The sequence below is a fragment of the Lathamus discolor genome, chromosome 6, assembly GCF_037157495.1.
Source record: "Lathamus discolor isolate bLatDis1 chromosome 6, bLatDis1.hap1, whole genome shotgun sequence".
NCBI classification, from domain to species: Eukaryota; Metazoa; Chordata; class Aves; order Psittaciformes; family Psittacidae; genus Lathamus; species Lathamus discolor.
This window is the reverse complement of record NC_088889.1, coordinates 79,423,557-79,450,738: the sequence shown is the minus strand read 5'-3', so window position 1 is coordinate 79,450,738 and position 27,182 is coordinate 79,423,557. Positions and strand designations below refer to the sequence as shown.

General features: G+C 37.2%; 1 protein-coding gene across 12 annotated transcripts in view; it reads left to right on the top strand.

Moving 5' to 3' along the window:
• The window catches only part of RBFOX1 (RNA binding fox-1 homolog 1), an 892,094-nt gene that overhangs the window by 210,952 nt on the left and 653,960 nt on the right, over window positions 1–27,182 (top strand). Inside the window, exon 1 of one of the 12 annotated variants that reach the window (XM_065683987.1) lies at window positions 5,860–5,922. The exons of 10 other annotated variants lie outside the window; for them this stretch is intronic. The gene's annotated coding sequence lies outside the window, so the exon portion shown is untranslated. Of the gene's footprint in view, window positions 1–5,859; window positions 5,923–5,975; window positions 6,217–27,182 lie in introns of those variants that run through there. One more of the 12 variants, XM_065683988.1, reaches the window with a different exon arrangement.

The window sequence follows — 27,182 nt, the reverse complement described above, 5'->3', positions numbered from 1 at the left end:
ATATATGACAGGCCATGACCATAATGAGCCTGTTTATTTCAAGGTATGTAGTGGCATTGTTCATTTGCACATTAAAGGAAACTTTGCTGGAAGAAGACAAATTTGAGGCTACAAAAGCTTTGTGATTACTATAATGCTAATCTGTATTCAATTCCATATATAAAGTGTCACATCTTGAATACTTTAAAAAATTAATTAGTCAACTGTATTGTGCCACAGATGAGTAGAAGCAAGTGGTTGCTTGCATCCACAAGCTGTGACATTCTCTGTGCCAACATGACTTTAAAGGAGTGGAGGTAACTGAGCTGGAGGTGGTCCCATCCTCTTCCTTCCACCTGATAACGTACAAGGTTGTGATGTTTGCGTGATTGTGTGCTATTAAAGGATGAAGGTATGTTTAGAGTATGTCAAGGAATGATCCCTGCAGTGCATTTCATCCTATATTTATAAAGATATTTAAATCTTTGTGTGTGTTTTAGTAGGAAGTATATATCACTGCATCTAATGTTAGTGGTAAGTCTCATTGGGATGTTTTGCAATCTGGAGAGCAACTATAAATGTAAATAGGTTGACTAAAAATAAATACAGCTGCAAACTAAAGATTTGTTATTAATAAGAATAAAAGATAATGTATTTACCCAATTTCTCCACAGACTAATGTACCTCCATAAGCCTCACAGATTTGCGCAGGAGTGTTTCTTTGCCCACTTCCTGGGACAACTTTTTATAGAAGTCTCTAAGTAACTTGCCCATCGTTCTTTTTAATGTCCTCAGATGGCTGCCTGTCTGTATGGGCAACATGTCAGATTCGCTCCTGTCTCATGAGGGGTCATGCTCACCATATTTTACTTAGGAAATAAAGGTAGAGTGAAAGGTGCAAATGCAGACTCCTCTGAGGGTGTGTGCCTCAGAGGATGACAGGCAGAAGCCTTGGTGGCCCCTCTGTGACTTCCAGTTTTGGGACTGGAAAATGTTTTCTGTTGACTGCAGTCGATGTTATGAGTAGCACTCAGAGGTCCTGTTCGTGGAGTAGGCTGTGCTTTATTATTTAGAAGGTATATTTTACACAAAATGATCTACAGTGGCAAGCAATAGCACTTCCAGGCTTTTTAGGTATTTTCCTTTGCATTTTTACATTTCTTGCACTGGTGTGGTGAGCACTGTTGTAACTGTGTTTCCCACTCCTGTAGCTCTTTAGACAAATTAACCTTTTGCAGTTTTACTAAGGAAATGATTTGCAGTAATACTTTGTGAAGTAAAATAGATTGCAGAATAGGAAGACATTTTGAGTTCACAATACAGAAAACAATTGTGTTTTCTAAATGTTACTAAATACAGAATTGGAAATTGTGAGTAACGTCTAAAAGCAGATCTAAATTACCTTTGAAGGGAATGTATATTGAAGCATTGAAAGTCCATGTTGCAGCCTTAACTGGTAATCCTTGCTTATGCCGAAATATTTTTTGCCTTAGTAATGTGATTTTTTGTGAATAGTTTAGCATTTCATCAGGGTTGTAAATACATATAAGCACATAAGGAATTACTTTGCTTCAAGACTTTTCAAAGTTGGTAGATGTATTATTGTACATTTCATATTAAGCATTGCAACAATCTGAAAAAAAATAAATAGTTGATAGCCTTAAAATGAATGCTTCTGATAAATGGGGGTTTTTGTGCTTTCCTTGTACTTGAGAAAAATGAGATACATATTTTTTTTCCTAGATTTAATGCATCTTCAGAAACCTTGCTTTATTTTAGGTCTTTGGATAAGTAATTATTTTGGGAACTTGACCTGCTAAGCAGCAGTGGCTGTGCAAAAAATCACTATTCTGTGGAATATGCATCTTGGGCTCTTTTTAGGGGGTGAATACAGGGCTGACTTGTTATTTTTGTGACAGCTTTCATAGCATTTATGCAAGAAACTTTTATTATTTTTTGCAGCAAGGTTTGAAGTAATATTTATTAGGTCAGTACTAATTTAGTTGCGTCAAAGCTGCATAGAACTAATATTCCTCTTACTATTTTACTGATGGTGCTTGACTTTTTACACTTGTTTCCAAGTAGAACTAGGCCTGAATTGGTTGTATAAGGATAGTAAATAAAATACTGAATTTAATTTGCATTTAGCATTGCCTCAGAAGTATGAAAGTGCATGGGTTTGGACACTCATGTGAGTTACCTCATTTGTGAACTACTGTAACTGTATATAGAGCTGAAACCATACTAGAACATACAAGAGAGATTAGCAACATCAATTTCATATACCTTCTTGAAAAAGACACCCCCAATATGTAAAATGAAGCATTTCAGATTGACACAATCACATTTACAAATTCTTTGTAGATACTATTTGTGAGCAAGGGGCTAAATAAAAAATACTGGTATTTTTAATATGTAGAAAAAAATAGCCTGTGAAAACACCTTGATATTTATATTAGTATGAGTATTTTATATCTCAAGTTCTTTTGAACATCCCTTACACAGGTCTAATGCTAGACCCATTTATTTTGGGGTACTTTTGTAGTTAGTGTCATTGTGAGGTAGGAATATTGTTGATGCTTTCAGGATCCAGCCCCTGGAGAACATTTTAAATCCTGCTTGGTAGAGGAAAACTTGTGTTTTCTGGTTGTATCTGTTTAGATCAGGGTTTAATATCCTTGTAATTTAGATTTTCGCCAAAGGATTATATTTAGCATCATTATAACATTATGAATTTTTGGATTTAGGTTTCCTTGAGCTTTGATTGCCTTTTAAAGATTGTGATATATGATTGATGTTTGTGTCTTAACATGTCGGTCATCTCCCGTATACTCCGCACTGTAACCATAAATCCTTTTGGAATAAAACTGCAGCATGTTTATCATAAATTGCATGCTACTTTTCCATCTGAGTATGCTTCATTAGGCTTACCTTCTGTAATATTCCTGCATCATTAGATTGCATGTAGAAAGAAATCATTTCAGCAGTAATCCATCAGGCATGGAGAGCCCCCATGTGTTTGACATATAAATGCATTGAAGATTAAACCACATTTCACTGTCCTGTATAAAAGGTATTTTTAAAACTGTACAAGTGCAGAATTACCTTCTGCTCAAAATACTGCTTTTAGATTTTACCAGTCTTCATTTTCCTTCAAATATTGTGTTGTTTTTTAATAGTTCCTATAGCACAGAAACTTAATTCAGGATATTAAGACTAAATCAGTAATTCACTATAAAGATTTTCAGCTGCAAGCTTTCTTGTATCACACAATTGCCTTTGGATCAGTTCTAAAAAAACTCAGTAAACCACACCATTCACTAAAAGGCACCAACTTTACTTCATAGAGTCATAGAATCGACTAGGTTGGAAAAGACCTTTAAGATCACCAAGTCCAACCATCACCCAGGACTACCAAGACCCCAACTAGAGCATATTTTGGTCTACTTCTCTGTGAAGTAATTTTCTTTGTAAAGTGAAAAATTCAGAGGAAAGATGCTTCCTTTTTTTTAAGGAGAAATGGATATAAGGGCTTGGATAATAAACAACTGTATTTACAACTTCTAATTAGTAGGAGACATAACGTGATGACAAGCAGTGGCATCATTTGAGTGTTAGAGCATTGAAAGAATTGTATCTCTTGTTCATATGTGAGGTGGAAGGAACAATCAGAAAACCAAAATTATCCACCATTTTGAGAAAGTGGTGAAAAATGAATGTATAAATGTGTCAATTTTTTTTATCAAATTAATTTATTCTATAGGTCAAAATGGGACTTTACTATTCTCTCCCTTTCCTTTTTTAAGTTGGATATAGAAATTTGTACTGTTAGGTTGATTGATCACCTGATTATTGTTACAAGTTCGTGAATGATGCAGCTTGTTCTGCAGCAGTATGTTCTTTGACAGTGCTTCCCCCCCATATTTCTTGCTAATGAGATAATTAATTTAGTTTAAACTCTTTTTCATTACTTGATTTAAGAACTGCAATCTCTGAAGAAAAGCACTGAGTACCACACATAGCCTCTGCCAGAATTGCTGATCCTCTGACCAAATGGCCATATGTGCTCCAAAGGCTGCACACACCAGGCCAGAGGCAATGGTCGTGTTCCTGACTGCTTGAGCTCTAAGCAAACCTGCCATGGTGTATAATAGCAGTGGCAATTGCTGCTGGTGCCTCTGTAATGTAATTCTGAGCTTAGTACTAAGAATGGGCAGAGATCAAAATCACATTTAAATAACAGAACTCAACGCCAACCATAGTATTTTGTTGTTTGTAAATAGTGGGGGATGGTATTTTAGTAACCCCTGTGTTTTAGTTCATCCATGTTTGTATATTCAAGGTGGTTTAATTGGAATTTCATGTATTTCAGTGCTTTAATGCTCTGAAACATATTAACTCTGGCTTAGCAGTTAAGTGTTTATTCATTTTCAGAGCAGTGTAGGGTCATTCATCCTCAGAGCCCTCCTGAGAAGTAAGAGATAGGAGATGGGCACTGTGTAAGTATTATTATTCTAATTTTACAAGGGGGAAAACTGAGGAGATGAATAATTTGGTCAAGGCCACACAATAAGCTGATGTGAGCTCTGAGATTTGTTTTGGCTGTTAGCCCAGTGGTCAGGCCAGCCTGTGCAACATTCTGCTTTTTAAATTATACCCTGATGCCTTAGTATTATTGTGATGCCTTAATTGTCCCACAGTCTGTCTAGGCAGATAGTTTTCCTTTCAGGTAATAAGAGCATGACAACAACAAAGTCTTCAAAAGAAGGAAAACCTTATCAAATCAGAATCTGAAGCTACCATTATTTTGTAGATTTTAAATCTTCATAGAACACATTTAACCCTGTCTCTCCTGTTCTGCCAAAAGTGAGTGAAAATTCTCTTGAGTTACACAAGCAAAAAGGGAGTGATTAACAGAAATAATTTTCTTAGAGATCAGCTGTTAGTCTCCCTTTCAATTGCAGAATAGTGACACATGCGGAAGGATGTGTTATTGAACTTTTCATTATTTTGAGAATTAGTACCTCTGTGGTATGACATGGCATAGAATTTGAGAATTCCTCTGAGCAGTATCCTTAGAATGTCTCACTCAAGAAGAAGTGGTTCTTTGCAGTTTGGAACTCCAGTTGGTAAGTAGATGTACGTTGAAGTAACAACTTACCCACAGTGATTTTGTGTGGTGAAAGACATCAGGTTTTAACGTCTATCTGAAACAGTTGTGTGTTTTTTTTTCTCTGCTCCACAAATGGGTTAGCTGCTACCATCTGGTGTGGAAGGGGGTTAGGTTTTGCCTCAGATCCAGCCAGTCTTTGTCGTAAAATAACTTGGTCTGTAATGCTGTTATTATTAAACAAATTCAGAATTTCACAAGGAATGAATCAACATTTAATGAAAACGTTAACTGTTCTGGTTAAATAGTTTAACAAAAGGTTAACCATTTTGTTTGCATAGACTGATCAAACTCGTGAAGCCTTGCAAACTTTGGCACCATGTCTAGTATTTTAGTAAGTATCTAGTTTTTAATACATGCATGAAGACGTTCCATAAATGGGTTATCGGCTGTAATCAGTTCTCCCCCTGCCCACCTCCCTTTCGGCAAGGCTGTGGGGTTGAGCTGAGCTGCGCCTCAACCCAAGCGGTTCCACTGGACGGGAGCGCTGCAGGGGCCGCGCGAGGGGCAGCAGCAGGAGGTACGGAGAGTCACGCCGCGGGACCCGAGCGCTGTCCCGCACCGGGAGGGGCTAGTCCCCGCTCGGCCACGTGCCGTCCGTGGGGCCGGGGGGGCACGCAGGTGCTCGTGCCCCGGGGCGGCCGCGGAGGGGGGGTGACGGGGCGGGGGTCGCCGCCGCTCTGCCCGGCTTCGCCCGGCGCGGCAGCGGGGGCTGCTCGGCAGCCGGCCATGAGAGCGCGGCGGCTGGCGCGGGCGGGGGAGGCGCCCGTCAGGTGAGGAGGGAGCGGGGCCGGCGGCGTGCGAGCGGGCAGCCAGCCCTTGCTGGCGGCGGAGAGCGGCCCCGGGCGGGGGCCGGGGGCATGTTTGGCTGCTGCTGGGGCTCAGCTGCCGCCAGCGGCGCCCCGACGCGAAGGCTGCGGGGCTGGTGTGTGCGCGGGGCCTCGGGCCGAGCCGCGGCGAGATGAAAACGGGAGCAGGTCGGGAGGCACGCCGCTGGGCTGCCGGCTTCTCCGGGCTGCGTCCGCTCTGAACTCAGGTTGGCTGCGAGGCTGCGCTTCCACTGCACGGTACGTCCGTCCGTGTGTTCTCTCTCGGTTGTGCTTATGTGTGTGCGCGGCGTGGGCTTGTCGGTGTGAGTGAGCACCGGAGTGTGTGCGTGTTGCAGAAGACAACGGGTGCGGGCATTGTTTGTCCATAACCTGTGCCTGCATGAAGTTTATGTGAAGTTCACCTTTAAAGCGCTGTCTCACTTCCTTCTGGTAGGATGTATGTAAGCATTGATATGAATAGTGGTAGGGATCTCATTAGAAATGGTTTTGTCAGGTGAGGTATTGCCTCTTAGTTGGCGGTTTGCAGGGTTCTTGACCAACCCGGTTGCGTATTTAACTTTAGGATACCTGTGTATTATTGGCATAGAACCATGATGTTGGAAAACACAATTTATATGAGGAATTTAAAGTTCTATTTCTGTACTTGTTAAAACACATGGGATAAACCAACAGGGACATTTTCTCAATAAATGCATTTTAAACATGCAGATAAATTTAGCTAACAACCCATTTTTATATATAAGCATATAAAAAAAAAAAGGCAGAAATAGAGTATAGAAGACTGGGATTTAAAAGTGCATACCAGTTGTGGAGTAATTTAAAATACTTTTAATGACTTTAGCAGTGTGAAAAAATGTTCAGAGGAGCAGGGAAAGTTAGTTTTGCTAGCTTTTGAACAAGGAATCTCTTCCCCACTTAGGAATATTGTGTATTTGAAAAGGCTGGCTGTCACATGTTGGAGCCTATGGCACAATCCAGTAGTGGCATGCTGCATTTCAGAAGGTAAGGGTTGGGTTAGCAGCTTAGGCACCATAAAATCACATTGCTGTCAGGACCCTAAATTAAATTCTGGGTCATGTATTTTATTTAGCTGCGTATTCAGGAATTTAGTGAGATCGAAACCAGTCCTTTATATGTCAGTTCTGTAATGATAGGTATTTGTTCTTGATGCAGATGTAATTAGGATTTATGCAGGTCTTAAACAGAAAGTTTACAATTACATTTGCTTATGAAATATGTTCAAAAAAATGGTTTATGTACAGTACATTGGTTTCATACATAGTTCTACAATGAAGCAATAGATGTATAAAGATTGTGTGTCTTGATATTCTGTACATAAATTACAGCTTTATTTCTTCTATATTTGGTATTCGTGTTGATCTGTTTTTTAATGAGGTTGACTTGTGAAAAGTGAGCAAAACTGTTAAGTGAAGAGCATTCCCTTGTCTACAGCACAAGAAGTAGTGGTGTATGTATCGCTGGTTTCATATATGATTCATTTAATGGAAACTGGGGGCTTCTGGGTCTGATTCTCTGTAGGTGCTTCTCTTGAGTGCATGTGTAGTGTCTGTCAGCCATCCGTTTTACTTCCTTTAAACCCATGTATCTATTAGATAAGATTTGATTATCTGTTTCAGAGTTTTCTTTCCTAAAGCAGTACCATATTTCTTGGTATTTTAGATGTAAATACAGTATCTCACATTCCCATTGCCTTCCCTTTAGTACGTGGGCAAGAAGTTATATTTAGTCAGTGCCATCTCAATATCCAGTACACTGATACCTCGGCAAGTGAAAGTAGAATTAATTATACTCCTTTCCAAACACAGTTTTAGAAAGATTGAGCTTTACGTTTGTACCTACTCTTACATGAATGAATATTTGTAATCAGAATGACAACAATAGATGGATGAGACAATTTTTTTAGTATTATCTAGCAAGGTGTTCTATTCAGTCATTATAACTTCAAACTAGTTACTTCAGTAGCATCTTTATCATGGAATTGTTATTTTTTTTTTTTTTTAATAAAATTTTCATTTAGGGTCTCAGTTTTGCTTATGAACCACAAAACTTTTCCAGGAACAAGTAATACATTGATTCACAAAGTGATAGCGTTATAGTATTCTAAATGCTATAAAAGGTCTAGAAAAATTAAGTCTAATGTTGGAAGTTTGGACTTTTTATATTGTCATTAAAAATATAACTTAAATATTAATAAATTTTATTAAGATAAATACGTTAGAAATGGCAAATAAAGCATCAAATGGAAAACAGAAGCAAGAGAAAATGTGAGCTATTGTGGCAGTAACTGTGAACAAGTAAAACCATGAAAAGTAAACTGGGGCAAAATGTGTAAAAAATTTTAACGACAGAAAATATCTTGTCTAAATTTTACTTCCTATTTTTCTTTAAGTAATATGATAAGAAGGAGTTATTTTTAAGATAGCTCAACCCTATTTAAGTCAAGTGCTTGATTGGCTTCAGTGATACAGAGTTTGGTGTTTTTCTTAGAATGATGATGTCACAAGATAGTATATTTCTACAATTCCGAGAGGGGACAAAAACTACAGAGGGCCTTGATTGCCTCAGATGATTTTTCAATGTTTTGGAGTTTCAATATGTAAGACTGGGATGAAATTTACAGCATCTTCTAGGAACTAAGCATGACTTTTGAAACTTGTTAACTTCTTGTGAGAATAAGGTTCACTTTTCAAAACTATTATTCTTCCATAAATAGTAATATTTCCAATCCATCTCAAGATAAATTTGGAAAAGTTACCTGCTTTTAATTTTGTTTTGGAATATGTTACAAAGGAACAGCTCTCATAAATTGAGTTACTAGGAAATAACAAATGCAGTGGAATACACTGATGGATGATTGATCTTCACAGGTATGACTTTTTGGATACAAGACTTGAAGTACATAGTCACCAGATGGAAGTGCACGCTTTTCATTTAAGAAGGTGCATCATTAATACGTTTTCTCTAAAATTCAAGAGCTCTGAGATTGTGAGATGCCAGACAATTAGGTTAGCAAAGAAAAATAGATATTTGAGAGACTTCTCTGTTAGCATTTCTTTGTAAATTTTTCGTCAGTAAAGTTTTAAGTTTATAGCCTGGGATCTTTTGTCAGTCATGGAGTTCTGTAACTGCAGGAGTAAGTATTTTCATTTTCATTTTCATTTTTATTTATTTTATTTTTTATTTTTAAGACATCAAATGGAGATGTTAATGTAGTAAAGAATGTAGTAAAGTTGCTGTCTTCAGTGATACTGTACACTCACTGCTTTTATTTTACTTGATCTTCAGTCTGTACAGTGTGAGAATGTGTTTGCTTTGGGAGATTGGAATGGAGAGTAATCATTTCTGCTTTATATTTCTCTTCGTCATGCCCAATCAGCATTTGATTTCATTTAACCATGTTCAGTTGCATAGACTGCTCTTTCCCTTCTTGTCTTTGACAATAAAGCCCAGTACAGCAGTTTCCACCTGGTGGTAGTCAAAGACTACTTTTGTTCTGCTGCTAATTGCAAATTTCATGCTCAGCAATAAGGCTTCTGAAGAGTGAGAATTTTCTGATGGTCAGGGATATTAGAAAAACCCATACCACAGTATCACAGGGGCTTAGTAGATGCCTTTCACAGAGGCACACACAAACTTTTTTTGAAGTACTAAACCGGAGAAGCTGGTTGAGTCAGAACAACTAGTTAATGAGTTCAAGCAATCAAACATGACAAAAAGGCCAGTTTTACTGCCTCAACTTAATATGCTTCCACTATTTATTTATTTATTTTATGCATAAAAACTTCATAATGTTCTTTTCTCTCAGGTGTTAAAAAAAAAGTACAACTCCAGACCCAGGAACTCTTGAAAATCCTCTTGCTTTGCATTTGCACCTTCGGTTTGTATGTAAATATGTTTATTCTCAGGAGAAGCAAACACTGATACTTTATTCAGTGTAGTATACCTGGAGTTCATATATCATTCAGCTCACTTTCATGTGCCTGCAGTTTGGTAGAGATCATTAAAAATAGACCGGTTCAATATTTAGGAATTAATAAAAGAATTTCAATCAATATTTAATATGTATTCGAAATAAGATTTTTCTAAAGATTATTAGAAATCCAACCAATTTTTTCATGTGGAAAGCAAGAGGATCTATTTTGTGTGTGCCTTTTTTTTTATGGATTTGATTTTTCAGTAATTTTAAGCAGGTTTCCTATCTGGTAGTTACTGCAAATTGAACCGGGTAGGAAAGGGGAGTGAAGTAACCAGATAGAAGTCTTGGTACTAAAACCTAACAGACCAACCTGAACTTGAATAGAGCTTGAGCAAAGATTGTTGATTCACTGCTTGTATCTTGGAGTGTGATGTAAAAAGCTAAGAACTTACCACGCTTTACTAATGGGAGTTGTTCTGTGTACTTGTGCTGAGATGCTTTCTGGACAGGTGCTTACAGGTTTTTAACATGGATGTTTTCCTTGTTAAAGTTGAATTTTCTGATTACATGAATATTAGGAATCCAGGAATGATGAGAATGTTTCTGACTGATAATTAACCTGAATTTAACTGCTCTCTACTTTAAAACCTGTTACAGTAATGTGAAGCGAGAGGCACATGTGGCACACCACTGCTGCTTATTTGGGGAGTTAGTAGGCTGCTGCTGAGAACTTGCACTATTATGATGCTCTAACAAAAATAGCATGGTTTCAGTGGTTAAGGTTATTTAAGATGAGACTCAGTATCTTTGAAGAACTGCTGCTACACTGGATTAAGTCTTCTAAGAACATGACATTTAGATCAAGCCCTAATGCAGGATCATGGCTCTCTCATTTTGTACTGTTTTAAATGACTTACGGTTCTGTGTTACCATCAAGTGTTCACCTCTTTAAAATGACCTTTCTGACACAATGTGTCCTGTGGTATTGTAATCCTGGGGACCACAGTTCAGCTCTGGCTTCTGATTTGTCATGACCCAACCTTTTCATGTGTGATGTCAACAAGTGGTGTGTGTAAAAGGACAGATTCATCTTTCAGAAGAATATATCTGCTGTCAGCTGTGTGTGTGCAGGGAAAGTTTGATATTTGGTTTTGATACAGAGGAATCTCAAACCATTGATTTTTGTTATTTTGAAAGACTAGATTAAAAATGAATTATCATCTGATGTTTTAATTTGAAGACTTTTGATATTTTTAAAACATGTATTAATCAGGTCTGTTTGCTGAACAGTGGCACAATGTCCTGTTTTTCCAAGTTGCCAGTTAAGCCAGCACCACATGAGACTGTAATTCTGCACTAATGTTGGTAGTTACCAGGTGAATCAGGATACTGCTGCTTGTGTGGGGGAGCAAAATTGTCAAAGAAACAGATCTTATTTCAAATAGGATTTCAGTCCAGTCAAGAGGCTTTCCCAGCGTCAGCAGAGTCAAAAATCCAGTCATGGCAGACTGAACTTTCTACCAAGAGAGAATCCATGGGAATCAGTTTTGATTTTCATATCTGGAATTACGAGCCTTTTTTGTTCATGATAGTGCTTTCTTTGAGCCACAGCAGGAGGTATTATTTACTAAGAGATGTTAAGAATGGCATTGGGTATTTTAATGTATTTATTTCAAATAGTATTTTCAGGACATCTCCATCTTTCTGAACAGTATCTATAAATCTGAGGAGAGGTAAATCAAATTTAACACAGTCATACAGTAGCTTAGCAGAACTTTTGTTTGCCTGGATTTTAGACTTATGAGAACAGAGTGGTTTGCCAACTTGGTGTGGAAGCTGTGGTTCTCTGATTGCACCCCTAATTAGTGCAGTGACTTGAGGCTGGTTTTTAAGGCTGGAAAACTGGAGTCAGAGAAGAGCTCAGTCTTGAGATGTGTTACAGTCTGTGAATTGTCAATGAAATGAAACTCTACAGAGTGTATGCAGGGATGCTGGTATTCTTTTGGCTAGGCCATAGGTGAAGGAGACTGAGCTTCTACACAATCTTTGCATGTCCTATTGGAGGAAAAAAATCTGTTCATCAAGTCATGCCATAACTAAAAAGAAGCAATCTTAAATGAGTAAATGCAAGTAATAAAAATCAACCATGTTATACAGCTGTTATCTCACATGCTATTCCTGTAGCAACCATTAACTACCAAACAATTAAAAACAGAGTAAAGCTCAAGCTTGTTTGTATGCTAGTATTTCCTGTAATTAAAAGAAGCAACATGTTTGTATGTTAGCATTTTTTCTAATTAATTATTATGATTCAGACCCTGGGCAAGGCATTCTGAAAAGGGGAGGCAGTATGGTAATTCTGCTTTTGTTTGTTTTCACCTGCACATAACTGAGCAAGCACTGAACAAAATTCCATCCTGATGTTAACATGACATATTCAGTGATCATAGAAAAGCAGTGATGGAGAGGACCACTCTTCCATACCATTGAGTCCTGCCTTACTCCCTGAAAGAATTGTCTTTAAAAGTGTCATTTGTGACAGGCATACAGCTAATCTTTAAAAGCTGTCAATAAGGGAGGTTATCATCTTCTAGACTGGCTGTTCCCAGCGCTCAACTATCCTTACTGTCTCAGAAAGTTGGGTATTTTTTCTAGACAAATGAAAATCTCCCATGCTGCAGGTGATCTTCATGTTTCATCTTCTCAGTGGACTCAAAGGAAAAAAAGGTTCCCCTTCCCCCTGTGTCAGTTTTCTGTGACAGAGATTCCAATTTGCACTTCAATTTGGGAATATTTACTTAATCTAAGATATGCTTTTTGAACATTTCATGTTTAAATAAAAGCATTGAATTCAAATAGTTTAAGGATTGGGAACCAAATATTGTCCATGATTTATAATATAATCAATATTATGTATTGATTATCTTATGACATTGTTAGATCTTTGTGGTTCTCACAGCTGACTTGAGATCACAAAGCTGTGTATTGGACTTTTTTGAGACAGAGGTTATGAGGTTTGTTATTTTGCTGATGTCTACTAGAAACTTTTCAGAACCTATTATGCTCCTGAATTTATAGAAGTGTGTGTTTGTAGATGGGTGTGTATGAGCACCTGTCTCATAAAACCATAAACATTAAATGCTTTTGCTGATACATTCAGGAGTTGCTTAGCTCGGCCTGCTCCGGTTTCACAGCATTTCTCAGAATACTTTTTACTAGGTGCACTTATCCTGTCAATATAACCTCACATGGCAAGTGTGGGGAGAGAAGAAAGGCAAGACAAGGGTTCGGAAGAAGAGGTCTTCTGGAAGAAGAGCTGTGAGGTGGTGCTAGCATCATACTCTACTCGACCAGTCAGCATCTCTGCATTTAGAGGAGGTATATCCAAGAAGATCTGAAGGACTGTTCTTGGATAACCTTCTTCCAGCCTGTATTATTCCATCATCTGGTGTTATCAGTTGGGTGGACTTGGCAAGCAGTGGGTTATGTGAGTGATTCAGAGCTGAGGATAAAGAACAACAGTGGAAAAATGGAAAATGCTTCTGCAGTGTTGGAAGATAGTACGTACCTACAGAAAATGCTGGAAATCTAGTCCAGAGATTTGTAATAACCCTTGTTTAGGTAATGAAAATAACTTTGTTTTAAAATAATTGTGTGCGAGTCGTTGGCTGGTATGTGGCTTGACTTTGGCTGTGTAGTAGAACAAGAAAAGTACGGGATGTAAACTTCAGCTGATCACATACCATGAATATATGACTCAGGTAGACTGTCTTGTGCATTGACAGAAGTGAGGTGGATTGCATTGTTCTTAAACTACAGAGGAGCCAAGGACGTTGTGGCCATTAAGATAACAGAAAACAAAGATGGATGAAGAGCTGAGATTCTTATGAAGGATTATATTAAAAAATGGCACACAGAATGTATATTTTAGTTTGTTCCCCCAATCTTTATGTCTGTGAAGCATAAAGATTGTGAAATTCTAACTGGATCGAAGCAAATTTTTTTTTAGGCAGTTATTTCCCAAGGGGTGGGGAGAAGGGTTAGGTAACTAAAAATCCTTTTCAGTTATTTTAATAGCATAATAAATGTTATTCATATTTAAAGAAAACTGGAAACATGGAAGAAGAGAAAGCAAGCATTACTACTTTGACATGTTTGGCTTTTTAAAAGGAAACGTCCCTTATTGCCCCACTGAGAAATTTTCATTTTGTTTTTCTGCATAATGTAGAGCTGCAAAACTACTTGGGTTTAACTTGAGTTAGTAGCAAATGTTTCATTTGATCTTTCAGCATTGCAGACAGTAGTCTGCATTTTTTCTTAAAGGAACAAATTCTAACATGCCCTTGGACATAACAGCATTGATGCGTTGTTCTTCTCCGTGTCCATAGTGAGTAGGATGTGAAGCTGTAGGCTTAAATTAACACAAAGGAAGATTTAGGTTAGGTATTAGAAATGATTCCTGATATTAAGAATACTTTAATTGGATGGGCTGGGAAGATTATGGGGTTTCTGTCATTGGAAGCTCTTAGGAAAGGTTTGAAAAGCAAATGTCGGAAAAATGCAGCTGTATGCCTTTGTATGTAAAGACATACTAGAGAATTTATAACAGACAAAACTAGTTCTCATTTCTGTGTATTCCTGTTACTAAAACAGAAAGTCTTCCTCAAAAACTGAACTTATGTCTTGTTCAGAATGTGGATCTCTTTTATGTCTCTACCTCTGAATTTGGTAGAAATTCTTGCTGTTTTTACACATCTGTGAATGAATCAGTATTATAAAGGTTTTCCCAAGAAACAGAGTTTGGAAAATAATGGACTTTTGTAAGGTTCCTGATAAAATTTGGTCATCCTTTGGGGCTTTTCTTTTTTTTTTTTTTTTTTTTTCATTCTTTCTGTTATTTCAGTGCAGTAACCAGTGTGCATCTCTTCAATACCTGCTCCCAGCTGCCCTCTCAAGTGTTTCATCTAAGAACAGTGAGTTTGCTGGTGAAACTTGTGTGTAGTTCATCACTCATTTCTGGGAAAAACTCTTGGACTATATATTTATGGAAGCACTGAATAATCCTCTCAATAAGGGTCTAGGCAGGTACAATAGAATTGGATGCATTTAAAGAATTGCTTCTATATAAACTCTTATAATGCCTATATTACATAAGAGGGCTTCCCTTATGCCTTTAGCTTCACCTTTAGGATTTAAAATACAAACACGTAATCTAAACTAAGCTATTTCAATATATTTTTGCTTTATTTATAGATAATAAATTTTCTGTTTTTATGACAACTGCACAGACTTTTCCATCTTCTATTAATGATATAATATTATGGTTTATGAATAAAAGGCTGATTAGACAGAACATATTAGAGCAGTTGAGACTTGTGTTTGCACAAGAAGTGTAAGAGCGCCTTGATGCCAGAGAGGCTCTGTTGTGTGATTTTCTATAGTATTCTACACATTCTGTATAGGAACTGACAGCCTCTGTCCACAAAAGCTTTGAATGAGGAAATAATATTAAAAGGATATGTTCCTAACCAGTCAGTGCACATGACTGGTTCTTGGCTCAGGCATTTTAGTTTACAAACTGCAACTAAAATTCTTGGTTCAGTGTAAGTGTTGTGAGAAGGATAAGCCTGTTGGGCTGCTTTTCTCAATATTTAACTTTATATTTTACTCTAATGAAGCCAACAAATGGTTTGGCATAGGACAGAAGAATGGGTTAGAGGGAACTGGAATCAGGTCTGTGAAGACAGTCCTCTAACAAATGCTGTGGAAAACACAGATTTCTTAGAGAAAGAGCAGTAGTGAAAAAGTCCCAGTGTGCTCTGGACTCCTTTGTGGTATGGCACAAGCCCCTGTTGTGTCTAACCATTATTTTTCTAATCACCTTTTACCTTTCTTTGGACAGACAAATAGCAAAACCTACTATTCAGCTTAGAAATTACACCATTTTGAATGAAGCAATGCTACTATTAAGTAAGTTCAAAGAAAACTGTAAAATAGACTGTAGCAAATGGTGAACTGATGTGGAAACAATAGCATTCTGTCATATCTGTATTAAAGAAATAGCTGCCAAGATACTTATTATGTGCAGACATTTCAAACTTCAACGGGTTTATAAAGAACTTAATATTTTCATATGCTTCAGTGTAAAGCCATCTGTCGCAGTGACAGGAAAGTGTTGAGAACAAGAACAAACGTATGTTTATGGAAGTACTCCATTAAATGTTAACATGAAAGACATGAGATACACAGCAGTATCTTGTAACAAATGGGTAAGGGATTGGTAAAAAAACATGGCAACCATCTTCAATATTTACAATTACGATTTCTTTTCTAATTTTTGTGTAGAAGTGTTAAAAAATAAAAGTCTGTCAATACAGATGGTGAAGGAAAGAAGAATACTGAGTCAAATACATCCACCTTTTGTAGTTTTTCATGTTTCTGCTCTATTTTCTTACAGTTTTAAGCTTATATCTGGATATATCAGTGTATATGTTATACCGTATGTAGTGTCTTATACATCTTCTGGACTTTTTAATGCAAGATAAATAGCCTCAAACAGTCACAGAAGCTGACATTTAGTAGTATCTTCTTCCCATCCCCCATTTGGGACAGATTTTTATTCGTGACTGCACAAAAGAATGAATCACATTACAGTGTTTGAAGTTAGAAGTTGATATAGTGTGACTTTTAACCTGTCATACCCTAAATATGGGATGCAGTGTGGACTAGTAAGAGATACAAAGAGATTATAGGGGGAAAAATGGTACTGAGACATCAAAAAGAAAGCAAGTGTTCAAGAAAAGTTACTTTGAATCTTTTGTCAATGGTATTCAAACAAGAAAAATCTAGTTCTAAAGAATCTATACAGTTGGATTTGTAGTTCTAAGGTATAAAGGATATGTTTTACAGTGGTTCTGTTATCTTTAGGTCTTCATTCTCTCTATAGTTTTGGGTGAGGGGAGAAAGGCTTGAATTACATGGTGCCTTAGCAACGCTGTGAATTTTGTAGTAAGTGTATTTTATGTTTTAAAATGTTAGGTCCAAAAAAGATGTGTGCTGAAGGGTTGCGGAGCAGGTTATGGTATAATTCCTTTCCCCATTAAAGTGGGAAAGCAGGACACAGCTTGGTGAGCCAGCTACTCAGTTTGAATCAGTGGCATTCCACACTGATGTGGGAAAGGGCAGACCTGATGATTTTCTGGTGAGAGGTTTAGGTTATGTTCTACTAATGTATTTTCTTAATGAGATTTGTAACCATAGTGTGGATTAATTTTCATCAGCCTTCCAATACTCCAAGCCAGTGAAATGCGGAGATGGGAATACACGAACATACTAGTGACATTATGGTGAGATAACAAACAACAAAAGTATTCTAGCATTGCCAGTGTTGTCATAATGTTCATATAATTTCATTTTTACTCAGACACTCGTAGAAGTTCTCAGTGTATTCATTGTGGCATCTTTCAGCTCTATTAACTTGTTCTGTGATATCCTTTAAGGAGCAAGGAAACTGAAAGTAACAATGCCTGAGCTGTTATTTGAGTTCCGACAAATACGCAAGTTTTTAAATTTTTGCTTACCAACAGTGACATCGTGTGGCTGATGCGAACATTCCCGCTCGGTTTCAATACTGAGAAGTAAACTGTTTAACCCCCTGCAATTCTATCAAAGCAGTCAAATCACATAAAGGTAAACACGTGTTCCCAAGGCCGTCAGTCTTTCGCTCTAAATAAAGACTAAGAACCAGGCAGAGAGAAATACCGTTCCTTGGTCAGACTTGTGTCTATTTAATCCCTGTTCTGGCTTTGGCAGAGCAGGGCACTGAGCACCAGATACCTCAGGTGAAGGGGTGTGGAACTGTTCCAGAAGCAAATCATTATTGCCCCATAAAGGCTTTTCTTGATGTTTAATGTTGAAGGGATGACTTCGATCCTTAATGCAGCAGGTTTTAGACAACAGGGTATGAAGATTTGGTTTCTCTTTGAACATTTCTTAAACTTTCTTCAGTATTTGACAGCATGTGCTCTGACACTAAGTCTTACCATTATGTACATCTGGTATGCTTAAAAGAATTCTAACAGGCTGAATTAGTGTCTTTCCACTTTTCTGTTATTTTTCATTACACGTTTTTGTGGGTTTTTTTTCTGAGAACTGAACCTTCTAGTTCTGTGCACCATTGATATTATATTGACTCTCCTTTTTATTTCCTTGAAAAATAATAGTAAGCAACTATAATGTTTTTCTCTGGTTTTCACATGAGAATGTTGGGGTCTTTTAACCCATTCAGTCTTCTGTCATTACCATTGATGTTCTCATGGACCCTCTTACAGTGTTCTTCTCATACAGTCTAGCTAGCCTTCCTGCAGCACGAACAGGTGTGTCTATTGCAAATTACAGGAAAGGTTCCTAGTAGGATATCACATGCCAGAAATTATTTTACTCTGCCAAGGAGTCTCAACCTGTGTAAATAGGGTTTACAAAATATCTGTGATGCTCCCGAGACTTTATCAACACAGAAAGTGGCAGTAAGCATTTTAGTGCTGACATGTTTTCTTCAACAAATTACAGTCTCTTTCCCATTGTATTGCTAAAATACAGCTGTTACTAATGCATTTATAACCATTTTTATTGTCGAAATATTTGTTGCGTGATAATTTATTTAAAAGCTATTTTGTTGGTATTAATGAGTTGGTTTTTCTTACACAATAGACTGTCCTCTCAATTTATGTGACTTTTATTTTTATGAGAAATTGTTATATGGTTATTTTTTAATGCTGTCTGGTGTCAAATGACTGTGAAAATTATTGTCTAATGAATTTTATCATGATATTAATGACAATTGGTATTAGCAAAATGAAGATTGGTATTAGCAAAATGAGCTTAAGGATTTGTTACATTTACTGGTATGTTTTCTGTAGAAGCTGCAGAACTACAAGGATAATGTTGGATAAAATGTTTCACCTAACAGAACTGATTCTGAGAACTTAAAACAATCAATCAAAAATGAGAAGCATTCCCAGTCCTAATAGATTGTGTTAATAATCTGGGTATGTTTGGTTCTCTTTGCTGTGGAAGTTCACAGTGTCCTTTATGGAAGGGATGAACCCAAAGCAAGCCAGCATCCTGGAGGACATTGTGATCCCGTTGGCCATTCACAGGCTGCAGGTAGGACCGTCAGGCACACTGGTCATTCACGTGGGGCTGCTCCTGTCTGCATGGGTGTGCACTCTTTCCTCAGAACCTTAAAAGACCTGCCACTTCCAACCGGTAATGTTTGTTATTTTACTGCCACTTGTTCTTTCTGAGTAACATTGAGCATTTTCTTTATTTGATTTTCTATTAATAGTATTTCCAAAATGTCAAAGAATTATTAATTTGTTAGAGAGAGATTAAATTTTCCTGCTAGAAAAGACTGGCTTTAGGTAGCTGGTGGTATACTACAGTTACTGTGTTGCCTGTCGGTAACTGAAATTGCCAGTAGGCCCCCAACTATTCCAAAGGAGATACTACTGTGGAGTGTTTTCTCCCTTGTTAATAATGATTATAGCTGGTGGTTTTGCAGCACTTAGCGCAGTTGAGGTGTGCTAATTTGTTTGAGCGTGCCTCTCAGGGAGGATCAGGGAGAGGGTCATCTAGTTTAAGTGTACTTACCAGGCTTATGTATGAGATAAAGTAGCAGCAATTTGGGTGTGGGCAGGAAGAAAAATAGAGGTACCTTAAGCTACTCTTCTGGGAAGAGGGAAAGAACAAATAAATAACTGCAGGTGCTCTCGTGGTGTCAGAGAGATTGGGAGAAATAGGTGTATTCAGAACTGCATCCTAGCGCATCTGCATTATCCCTGGATCACACACAAATGCCTGTGTTCCTTTACAAACGTTGGGGTGGATGCTACTTCCCTTTTGTCTTAATTTCACATTGTAAATGAGGTTATTAATCATGCCTGCATCTCAGAGAGGTGGGTTAAGGATAAGCACCTTAAAAATTTAGAGGATATGTACAAATATGTAAGGCTCTGCCTCTCAGATAAATTGTGATTCATTGTCCCTCTGTTCCCTCTTTTGTTGGAGTCTCGCTGATGACACTGAATTTCAGATGGAAGAAAGAAATTACTTGAAAAATTCTGCCTTCCCCCCCCCCCCCCCAAAGAGATCAATGCCAAGTGCAGAGCTACTGATTAAAAATGTATCTCTGAGGAGCCTAACAGGAGCTAATCCTTAGGATATATTTAACTGACTTCTAATCCCTTTCACTGGTATGTGCACCAGAAGGTGAAGTGCCTTTGATTTGCCATAAGTTACCTAGTTCTTCATCCTTTCACTTCCTCCAAGCCAGCCTTTTCTTTCTTCTGTCTTGAAAATCAACAAGCAATTATGCTTTATTTTGGAAATCATTTTAGTACTTTAAAAGTATTGCCAATGGAAGCACAAAATTTCAAGCTTTGCTGTGGAGCTCATTAGTTAAATAGTTCCTGTCTTTTGTTTCCACCTCTACGGCATAGCTTGAGATCTGTTGGCTGGTAGTGATAACGGAGGTTGTATTTTCTCCCCTTAAGCAAAACGGTGTGCTCCTAAAGTGATTTGCTGCAGTGCAAATTATAACTGCTCTTTTTGTCATGACAGTACTGTAATCATCTGGTGTCAGTGGTCACTTCTGTAACAGCTTACTGGTTCTCAATGCTGTCAAGTGAAGTAAAAGAAGAAAAAGAGGAGGTTTTTTTTTCCTTTAGCTGATGGCAAGGCTTTTGATGTTTACATACTGTATTCTCTATTGTTTGTAGAAAATAAGTTGGTGATTATTGGAATTATTTTTATATCATAGAATAATTTGCTATTGAGTGAACCATGAAAGCTACTGGAACATTAAAAAGCATTTCAATTAGGCTATTTTATCTATTATGCAGTTTCTGTAAGATGTTTTAAAGTGTCGCTTCAAGTCCATGTTATGTAGCTATATAATGTAGCTAAAGAAGGAAATGGAAAGAGGGAGTAGTTTTAAGTGAGACAGTTAAGGAGTTAAATGTTGATTGAACTGCAGTCTGAGACCTTGGGGAGAGCAAAGGAAGGGTGTTAATTTATAATAGATACAGGTAAAGAACTATTTTGGTGCAATTGTTTGTATTTTTCATCAGCCTCTCCCACGTGGGTCATGATTCCAGTGCACAGTCTTGTAATCTCCTGCAGTGGCAATGATTCAGCTTAAAAATCAATAGGGCGTGAGGTGTTTCAAGTTCTCATTATTGTAATGTGTCAACATCACTTCAGTGACCCCAGAGCCCTGTGTTGGCTGATTTCTTCTCTGATTTATCGTGCTATCTTCTAGGGCAAACTATAATTTCACTTGCAACCAGGAACTCTACTTTTATGGTTTGTGTCCCAGTTTCCAGTCATTAGGATGTTCAGAGATAATCAATACCCGTGTTTGCTTCTGAAGGTTGAATGAAGTTGTCAAGCAGCTAAATTACAGAGAATGCAAACAAAAGAACATTGTTGTGGCTGAACAGACCAGGAAATGTTTTTATTTAAATTTTTATTCCACATCAGCTAGACACATGTTTTTATTGCTTAGTACTGTCATAATTTATATTCCCCTATATACCTAACAGGTTTCAGATCTTAAATTCTGTAGCTGTAATTACTTACCATACCACTTTGTGTTTAGGTTATTTGTGTTCATTTATGATTATATTATCTTCTCTATATCTGTCTAAATTTAATAACATTATGAACAGGAAACCGATTATTTAAATTGCTCAAACTTAAGGGACTTATTCTGGCTTTAGTGCATAACAAGTAAAGCTGTGTTGTTACTTTAGCAGTCCTCATCTTCCACCCCTCCTAATTTTGATGTTTTTTTACATGATCAAAGTGCTGCAAGTGATAACAACATGGCCTATATATCAATTTATCCTGGGCAATATCATACCGATCTCACATAAAGCTTAGCACAACCAACAGTTGTTAGGATTGCATTGGCATGTACACCTCCCATGCTCAACCTGCTAATCAGAACTTAGTGCAACAGTCTTGGAGCCAAATATCTCAAATTTCATGAAGTGATGATACCCATTAAATTTTAATTCTTATTTTTTTATCAAGCAGATTTTAATCTCCAGGAAGTATTGATATGTTGTGTGGGACTTTACCGTGTTCTTAACTATTAGTTTAATAAACAAACAAACAAGCCAAAACATCCCAGTACAGAGAGTATAAACAGTAATTACTACAGAGCAAGAATGTAATGTTCTGGAAAATAGACTGGATAGAAAATGTTAAATAAGTATGTGTTAGTAGTTCCTTGACCATTACAAAGCTGCATGACAAAGTACATTTGGCAGTGATTTCCTACATTTAACTTAAAGGAATGTAAAAGCCTGTAAGATAAATGAATGCGCTGCTGAATAGAAGTGCAGAGTTTCTGAGGTAGAGTTACTATTTGGTATATTTTGAAGGGGAGCTAAAGGCCACTACTTTTGTGTCTCCTTCAAGGATGTCAGTTCTATCTCAGATGCTTGAGCTACTCATTGTTGTAGATGTTCACTGTATGGTTGCTCTGTAGTTACACCCTGCCCAACGTAGACACTGTTGGTTCCACCTGGAGAAAGAAGAGATGTGTGTGTGATCCACTCCAGAGTGTTAGCTCTTTTCTTTTGTGGGGTATTATTTAATGGAACCTCACTGATGCTTTGTCTCTATAAAATTGTAAAACCCTGAAGGCCTGCAAGCAGAAATACGTGCATTTCTGCATCTAGACATCACTTTTTGGATTCAGATTGAATGCTAAAGCATGTTAGCAGATTGTCAGTTAAGTGAAAAATACCCCGGGTCTGGAAATGCACAAAGTAGGAAGAAGCAAACCATCTGTATATTTTATGTTTCTTAAAAAACTGATGACTGGGCAATATTTTTCCCATATACATCATAGATTTTCTATTTTCCTCTTGAAATGCTTATTTCAGTAGAACATTTCACCTTTACAATTGAGCGCTCACAGCTTACCTAATGAGAAAATATCAGGCAGCATATGAATATACATGAGCCTTAAGTAAGTAAATATGAAATTAGGCAGTTCTTAAGTCACGTGAAACAATAAGAACCATATTCACCCAACCTAGTACAGATAAAATAATATTTAGAATTAGAAATTAAATTGGGAAAACTAAGGTATTGTGTTCAAGGTCAGAAATTTTCTAAGCAATTTTTCTAGTTGTTTAATAGCAATTTTGCAATTAGGTTGATGAATGTTTATTATTTTATGGGGTGGATATGAAAGTTAGTTCTCAAGAATCTGCTTGGTCCTGTTTTTTCACCCAAGCCATCAGTTTCAATTATTGTTTCTCAAACCTGATTTTAATTAAGCTGTGTCCGTGTAATCTGGGTACACATTACAAGAAATTGTTAAGACTCTTTTAAATCTCACTTGCAGAATTATTAATTTAAATGTATTTATTGTTGTTCTTATTATTACTTAGTAGGCTGTTATCGTTCAAGCTGTAAGGAAAGGCTGATGGCACTAGTGAAATGGTGCATATATAAATCATGCATTTGCTTCTTGAACACTGGAAAGTAGGCATATCCGGCTGCGGTAGGAAATTGTTCACAGGTTGCAGATGCTTCCTGAAAACTGGTATTAGTAGTCCTAATTCACTGTTGAAGGAGGTTTTTAAATATGAAAATGTCTCATAATCATTTACTAAGCTGATCTATTTAAATACTTTTGAATGAAATTAAAATAATTGTCATGGGGTTGGTACAGCTTTAAAAAATTCACAACTGTGGCCTGATATATCACAAAAAGGTACTGGTCTTTTCTGCATGAGAATCTGACCTATATAGAGAATAGTTGGGCATAATGCAGGGAAAAGAGACGAGGAAGAAGGTGGGCTGTAGCAAACCTTTCAAGTGTTGCAGAGGCCATGAAAATCTGTGGAACCGCTGGAAGGTAGATAACCTGTGCAAATTAAGTTGTCTGGTGTACATCCTATAATATATGTATAATTCATTTTACATTGTAAGTGCCCCACATTCCGGAGGCCAGGACATTTTTAAGGTATCTCATCTAAGCTGCTTATGTATCCCTTTAAATGCTTATTTTAAAAGGTCATAAATACATGGAAAACTTGGAAGAAAGTTCTCCTTATTGTTACTTTTTGGAAAAACTTCCTCATCCTCAGTATACTTTTTAATGTTTAAAGAAAAATCCTTTGTAGTTTAGATTTGATTTTTTTTCCCTCTTTTGCTGAATACACATTGCACTGTCACTCAGAGATTTCTAGAGTATACAAAATATTAGAGAGCTGGTTATTTTGGCCCCCTCTGAATACTTTTGGTAAGTAAAGACAAATGTTGCATTGCTACAGAGATCCCCCTCTGCTTTTTCCCACCTGTTAGTCAAATACCAATGAGTATACCCCATGTATAACTAGCAGTGCATCGACCCTGTGGAGGTGTATACAGTGTTGGCTGCCTTAAGTCATGAGGGGAAGCTGCTGGCAGCGGTGGTCACAGCAAGACTGTTTGAGGAGCAGTGCTTTTCAATGCAACATGAAGTTTTCAAAATTAATAAGGTCTAATTGAGTAATTTGAAGCTTAACCCTTAATCAGACACTGTACTTGTCTGAAACAGGCTAGATAGGAAGTTAAAACCCTGAATAACGGATGGAAATGACAATTGCTGCAGAAAGACAATTGTCTGGCATAGTTGTGTTTACCCCTGTTGCACCTGATGCTCTCCATCCAAGAGCACAGGCAGCTGATAGATTGCCAGCCATGGTGGTAATGTAAATGCAAGTGAGGTTACTGAACACAGACCTAAGCAGCCACTGCTTCTGTTCTGTAGTTTGGGGTGTTTTGATGGTTGTTTTTGGGGGTTGCTTGGTTTTGGTTTTGGGTTTTTTTTTTGTTGTTGCTGTTGTTTGTTTGATGTTTGAGGTTTTATTAATTTTTTTTCTGTGGTTTATGTATTTCTTAATTATAACCACTGCATATCAGAAAGCAGAAAAAATAAGTAATATTTTGTCACTATTTGCTCAGTCATTTCGGTTAGATGTACAGTGCGATTATACTTGGTATGCTGTTGACTGTTTTGGGTACAAGAAGTGTGGTTATTTCATGTTCCATCACAAAGCAGATTTCACCTTAATTTGATTTGTATATTAAAGGTACAGCACAATTCAGCAAAATCCTGGACAGTTTCATTAATATATTTTATTAGGAAATATTGCTGGGGTAAGATTTTGAGTTGTATGTGTTTCCACTGAGTTCCGGAAGGCAACTAGTCAGACTGCCTTCTGCTAGGATTTTGTCATACTCTGGTGTAATGATGTGAAGAAAATAGAGACTCTTGTATTGGACCTATGTGTATTGGTAGTGTGGCTAATGAAATGTCCAAGAGTAGTGTTATGGAGCTCTGTACGAATAAAAACAAAACAAAACCAGAAATCTTTTTAAATGTTAAGACTCATTGGAATTCAACCTGTTTATATTGTTTTATTGTTTTCACTGTGCACTATTAAATACCTGCTGGTTTTGCCGCTATAGGTAGCTGCAGCAAAATACCTATATCCTTCTTAGTTACCTTTTGGGGGGTTGTGAAGCTCAGTGTTGTTTTCAAAGGACTTTGAAAAGTGCTTTTTGAAAAGGATATTATGTGTGTGTAAAATACTGCTGTTTCTGCTGGAGCTTGGACAAACTCTAAACCTCTATGGCTGTAGAAAATTACTAAGTTCTGTATAAGCTGTTCAAGTGCTGCTTTATCAAATCAAAGATACTGTGCTCAAGCACTAAGAAAAAGAGAACTCCCATGGCGAGAGACAGCTTGCTACAATGGCATTCAATTCAAGGTCATACATAATGTCAGTCACGGTAGGGAAAAAAGCCAAATTAAGCATTTTTAGCACTGAAAATACGTTGAGAAATAACATTAAGGGTGTGAAGATACTGGAAAGGAAAACAGTAAAATCCATGTAGCAGAAAAATTGTGTAAGTGATGTTACAGAAATGTGCATCAATATACATTTACATTTTGTGTATCACTAGCAGCAGACACTTTCCTTATGTGATCTTGCCTTTGCATGGCTTTGTGGCATCTCACCTTTGTTTATTACAGCTCTTATCTAGACAGAAATGTTTTTTATAAATGGTTGTGACATAAATGGGAAGGTCATCAGCAGTCACAGCACTGATCTGATGATGGGAGGGTTTGCTTTTTTCAGGGCAACCACCATTTAGAATTTGACAGACAAAGCTTACATGTATGAGATTTCTTAAATGTCACCAGCCTTTATACCAACACACTCTTTTTACATGCCAATTATAGTTATCCTGTATTGATTCTTTAATAGTACACTTAATAAAATTTGAAATTGTAATGGTAGCTCCTTTGCCTATTACCAAGGAAACACTTGTGTCTGGAAAAAAAAAAAAATGGATTGAGATAATTTTGCCATTGTGTACCAAAGCCTGAAGAAAATATTGAAGGTTTTAAACTTTAATATTTCTTCTTTTTAATCATACTATTATATCATATTATTATGTAATACTAAGTAGTAAATATCATTGAATTACTTTCATCACAAAGTAATGTTAATCAAGGGATATGCATGGTAAGATAGCTATTTCTTACTGTATATAATCTTGACAGATTAGGGAGCTATGTTCCAGTGAAGAAACATATACCATTTTGAGATCCTGCAGTTAAGCAGAGGTTAGAAAGATGTCTGATTGTGACATGCCTGTAAATCAACATAGATCTGTGTATTCAGGTCTGATTCTGTGATGATTTTAATTTCACACTGAACTGTACTGCTTGTTACTCCAGTAGCCTGAAGCCCACCAAGCCACCATGCAGCAGAGGAGAGTAGGAACCCTTCTCTCCAGATGGACTTCAGATCATGATGAGAGTTGACACTTGTTAATATATTCTCTCAGTGACTTCTATCCAGGTTCAGTTCCTTCATCTATAAATGGCATTGTGATATTCCAAACTACTTTCTTTCTGTTGGTTCATTTTGGAGTTTTAAGTCAAACCGTACTGTCTCCTAGTGAAACAGATGGAGATGTACAGATAGTGGTACCACAGGCTCATGTAAGTAATAGTACAAGGTATTCAGAAAGGTACTTAGAAGGGCATCTCCTGTTGAGAATATTGGTCCTGGGGTACTGCTTGTTGGGATGCTTTTTCTGCCTGCTCTCAAACTCTTCAACTCTTCTAGTTTATAAGTATGTTAAACTAAATTAATGAAATGAAATTTAGGTGGGTTTTGTTACT